The following is a 6,000-nucleotide window of genomic DNA, read 5'->3' on the forward strand; positions in this document are numbered from 1 at the left end:
ATCTCTACGATCGTCTCCATGGGAGAATAGCAGCCTGCATTGCTGCGAAAGGTGTATATACACTGTACTAGTGCCGACATTGTGCATGCTCTGTTGCCTGTGTCTATGTGCCTGTGGTTCTGTCAGTGTGATCATGTGATGTATCTGACCCCAGGAATGTGTCAATAAAGTTTCCCCTTCCTGGGACAATGAATTCACGGTGTTCTTATTTCAATTTCCAGGAGTGTATTTATAGTTTAATAAATCTTCAGCTAACATCTAACGTATTTAATGTGCAGTAGATATTAAATCCTTGTTTACTTCACACCGTCTTTATAAGCTGCATGAGCTGTACAGGGCATGCCGTTTGATTGTACAACGAGGGATGTTATTGATGTAGTTACTTATGTAAGAAAATTTTGTAACTTCTTCTAAATGAGAGTCAATTTTTCTTGCCATTAATGACGAGGTCGTTAGGCAAGTTGTATCGTGCAAGCAGTGGACAAATTGGTGCTCTTCACCCTTGGGTATCTGTAGTCGACAAAAGTAAATTCTTTTAAAAGAAATGGAAAAAAAAGTTATAAAATGCAATAATGAAAAACGGAAAATTAGCGACTCTAAGGATGTGACAGAAACCATATTTTCGTGGGACAATGAAACAGGGCAGTAAAGGGAGTTATGAAAGCTATGTGCTGTGGGACAGCGGGAAACACATACTCAGCATGGAAGCCCTGACACTGAAGTTGCTGGCTGAGTGGTTTGTTGAATCAAGTGTTCTCAGTTTTTAAGCTCTGTTACTTTCATTAACTTTCTTGAGCTTACAACAGCTGTATCGATTGTCTTCAGCATTGACTGACAGAAATGTGACAGGTGCTCCGCTTCCCCATTAAGGGCCCTTGAAGAGACTTCATTTAAGCCAATGTTCGCAGTTGTTTTGATTGCTCCGTATCAAAACGTTGACTTTGGAAACTGATTTGCAACGCAGATTCGTCTTACTATCACAATGGGTAAGATTTCATTAATGCAAACAGGGTCCACATCTCTGGATAAGCAATATTATTATTATTAAATTCATTCGCCAGCTGCGAGTTATTTTGACATCAGCTGTATTAGATATGAAAAATTAGTGTCAGATCATCATGCATTCTTGTCTTAAGGAACAGACATTGTAAAAAAAGAATTACATTATTATTCTGTATGTGATTTTGTGTTTATATGAAAGTATTTCCTGATGTTTATAGGTTCTTTGTGGCTGATTACACTCTAACAGAGTTTGCTGACTTGCATCTCACAGCATCAGTACACGATCCACAGCCAAGGAACTAAATATCTTCAACATTACTATGTAAAAGTCCTTCACGAGACGAGCATGCAACCATCTATGTACAAATTCCACCTGCACGTGGAATTTTCCTCTGATATCTACAGCAAATTTTAAACATCTATTACTTCCAAATGGGTGTTTTTTCATGACAGAGCTGCCTTCGCAAGGTTTTCCAATAGCCACAGTAGCCAAGTCTGGCACCTCGAAAATTGTAAGCAACTCGTGCATTTCACCATCATCAGATATTTACCACATCTTACTCTATGAAGTACCACCTGAAATGGAGAATGTCTCGCTAGCAGTCAGGCAACGATTATGTTTCCAGAATGAGAGAGTACCACATTCCTCACTCCTACAGATTTTCTTATGTGAGGAGATATAAAACGTTTGGTGTACGGGACATCGATAGACACTCCAGTAGTGTTGGTTGCCTGTGTGGCTGAAACTGCAGTCTTCTTTCATAAAACATCTGGTTACTTTGAGCCTACTAGACAGTCATTAGCATGCAGATGCTAGTTTGTAAGTAGGCTGTTTAGGTTTTTGTGTTGTAACGCCACGTAGCGCTCTGTATTAAAATCACTGACTGTGCTGTCTGCAATCTGTGGCCGGACCGCATTGTTGGGATATTCTCTATTCTAGTGTTGCGCATTTGGATGTGAACAGCGCGTAGCGTTGTGCAGTTGGAGGTGGGCCGCCAGCAGTGGTGGATGTGGGGAGAGAGAAGGTAGAATTTTGAGAGCGGACGATCTGGACTTGTGTACGTCAGAAAAAGGAAATCTGTAAGACTGGATGTCATGAATTATGACTTTTGAACAGCATTAAGATAAATACATTGTTTGTTCTCCATCAAAATCTTTCATTTGCGAACTATATGCCTATCAGTAGTTAGTGCCTTCAGTAGTTAGAATCTTTTATTTACCTGGCAGTATTTGAGCTCGCTGTATGGCAGCAGTTCGAGTAACGAAGATTTTTGTGAGGTAAGTGATTCATGAAAGGTATAGGTCATTGTTAGTCAGGGCCATTCTTTTGTAGGGATTATTGAAAGTCAGACTGCGTTGCGCTAAAAATATTGTGCGTCAGTTTAGTGTTGATCAGAAAAAGTAAAGAGAGAAATGTCTGAGTACGTTCAGTTTTGCTCAGCTGTTTGAAAATGAAATAACTTAAGAAGTTTACCAGCACAGTAATTGATAATTATTCTAAGGGGACGTTACAAGTTGTCCATTAATGTAAATGGACTATATCTTCAGCAACATCTCTACAACATAGATTGTGACACAGCAGTTTGTACACCGTCTCTGAACGTTACTAGTGTCAAAACTTTTATGGAACCCCTGCCAGGGATACGGTGCACTTGCGACATTCTACCAAACACTCAAACACTTCATATACATAGTTTTTTTATACTCTGTGTAGGCGAGGCAGCAGCGTGCGGAATGGAGGATCGAAATGACGCAAGCGAAATAAGGCGAGTTTGTTGGTTTCTGGCGGATCTGGTCAGCCGTTGGACCAAGTGTCGTCATATGGTGCGGCAGGCGGGCCCCCTGTCTTGAAACTGCCATTCCGACCTCCCCGTGCTCTTGAAGAAGCATCCGCCTTTGTTTTCGTTCAGTGGTTCGTTGTTTCGAGCATTGTAGTGAGTTATAGTAAACTTATTGGATGAGATGTAGCCAATATCTAAGGGCACAATACGTGAAATTAAATTCCCCAATGCGTTGGACGTGAAGCGGCTGTTAGTATTAGGGGTCTAACACGTACGCGTTTAACAATGTTTGGTAGAGAGCGCAACCAGTCACAGATATTTTCAGAAAAGCTTTACTTGATTCCGCAACCGGTTTCGGGCTATCACAACCATCTTCAGATGTCTACACGTTTCACTGCAGTATTTTATTCGTCAGCAGCATGTTGTCACAATTCTGTCTGTGTGTAGCTATTGTAAGGCGCGCTTGATAACTCGAAACCGGATACGGAAATAAAATACAGTTATTTAAAAAAAAAAACATTTGGGGTTGGTTGAGTTCTTTATCAACCAGTCTTCATTAAATAACAGCCTCCGAGCTTAACAAGATCCACCATGGATAAAATAACAGACGGTACGTATGTTCTTCTCTCTGGCTACAGAAGATTGTGGCACACAAATTCACGCTTGGACCATCGCGTCTGTCAGTATTTCTTGCTGCCACCTTGTTTATATTGTAAATTCCACCAGTGGTCCACCCGGAGGGTGAGAACCATAGGAACCGTTTGTTTGAGGCCGGCTGCGATTAACGGTAGAGCTAACCGGTTTCGCCTCATACCTCTCTAACCTATTTCGCCTCATACCTCTTCACCTAGCAATACACCTCCGACGGTACAGTGAGATACGGATAGTTGTATTTCACTAATTAGGGTAATTTCTTTCTCGTCGTTGGCATTGGTCATCTGCGCGAGCAGAATCGAACAGGACAGCAGCTATTGTAGCCTATCACGCAGTGACATACGGGACCGACTGTCGCCAACGTGATATGCGTGCAGAATATTTGCCTGTTTATCACGCAGATGTCCTTGCGACGTGAGGGAGACTTGCTGTTCCAGATGCACACATTTCTCGCGTTACCGTATGCGTCGCATCTGTTGGCCTATTCTGATGACATCGCAGTTCTGGCAGAATCGCAAGCCAAGATGGTGGAGACAATAAGAGACATAGCACAAAATGCAAGCAAAGTTGGCCTCAAAATCAGTGCTGAGAAGACGGAATAATGGTGTACACTACAGAGTTACAATACAGAGAGTCCTATGGGAAGTTAGGGACCTGAGTTTCACCTAAGTAGAAAACTTTAGATACATAGACTTCTGGTTTAACAGTGACAAGAAGTTGAAACTGAAGATAAAAGAGAGAATAACACATGCATCTAGAATATAATTCCGTATGAAACAGATACAATAGCACGCTCTCTCTCCACTATGCACTTACGCTATACATTCTGAGTGTAGCTGCATTTTCATCAAATTTTTAGCTGTCGGTTTTTGATTTATTGGTGGTGGTGATTCAAAAATGTGAATCTTTAATTGCGTATACTGAAATGGCCGTGTATGTCTGACATAAATAAATCGCTGACCCACCAAAGCAAAGATAAAGAATGCGTTATCCAAGAATTTAAACAAGGATCTCAACACAGTTTATTAGATGAAAATGCGAAAGAAGAGGTTTAACAATCATGCTAATGCCTTGGCAAACATGATGAAGGGATCTGGAATGCGTTTCTAATGAACACGTACCTGAATAAAACAATTATATTTACTTAAGTCAGACGGTGAATGCCAAAAATTAATGTATGAAGATAGAAAGTGGGGTATGCATTTGCTTCTATGGCTGGAGTTGAAAGCATGTTGAACCCGTAACTGTGAACAAGTCTTGAGAACGAAGACTGAAATTACTGAACCTTGTTAAAAATGACACGGCTGTCCCTACAGTTCACCTCGCTGTTGAGATTGAACCCCACCATACTCATAATCTGCAAGTGGCGGCAGAAATGGCTCTGTACCAACAATTCGCGTCTGCGTCTAACTTGACCGGATGAGAGCTGACACGAAGTCTCTCAGAGAAGACGCCTGTCCATCAAGACACTAAAATCACAAGTCTGCCTGTGAAGTCCGCCGGAGAAGTAACTTCCTACTCTGCGCTTCCGACAAGGAATACTCGATTCTCTGCCGTTTTCTTGTGTCACGTAATTTTGCACTGCTGAACGATAAATATCACGAGTGACAAGCAGTGAGAAGTTGTCTTAAAAGATTTTGGCCCCCTTTCATTACTTTTATTTTAGGTGGTTCACTAGTTACAAAATTATACGATATTACAGTGCCTGTGTTATTCCGAATTACGATGCAAAGTTCCTTCGGACGTGCGTACAAAAATACGATTTACAGTGCCTGTGTTATTCCGAATTGCAATGCAAAGTTCCTTCGAACATCTATGCATGCATGTCCTGATGAACTTTGCATCGTAATTCGGAATAACACAGGCACTGTAATGTCGTATTTATCTGCCGACACCAGGCAAGTGACTTACAAGTATAAGGGGCAATCAGAAAGAAACGAGCTAGACCATAATTACAGAAACCACTACCCGTATGTTAGAAGTATCGATCCTGGCTATTGAGACACTTGTCCCACTGTGACACAAGGCGGTGAATGGCTGTCTCATAAAATCCCCGGGGATGCGATGTTAACCAGTTCCTCACGTACAGCTGGACGTCGTCGTCCGAGGTGAATCGTTTGCCTTTCAGAGCCTTTTTAAGGGGACCAAAAATGGCGTAATCACGGGGAGAGAGGTCTGGACTGTCTGGAGGGTGTCAGAAAACCTCCCATTTGAATTTCTGCAGGAGTGCCGCGACTGTGTTGGCCGTATGAGGCTTTGCATTGTTGTGGAGCAGAATGACCCCACCGGTGTGACTGTCTGGTCGTTTTGATTTGGTCGCTTGGCAAAGGGTGGTCAAGGTTTGCGAGTAACGCTGGGCATTCACTGTTGTTCCATGCTGCAGGAAGTGAATCAGAAGGGTGCCATATTGGTCAAAGAAGAACTTCAGCATAACCTTTCCTGCACTCTTGTGGATGGCCTTGGCATTTTTGGTTGTTGTGATCCTGGATGCTTCCACTGGAGATTTTGTCGTTTTGATTCTGGTCTGAAGTGAAAACACCATGTCTCATCTCCAGCCACCACT

This window comes from Schistocerca gregaria, chromosome 4 (genome assembly GCF_023897955.1).
Source record: "Schistocerca gregaria isolate iqSchGreg1 chromosome 4, iqSchGreg1.2, whole genome shotgun sequence".
Taxonomy (NCBI): Eukaryota; Metazoa; Arthropoda; class Insecta; order Orthoptera; family Acrididae; genus Schistocerca; species Schistocerca gregaria.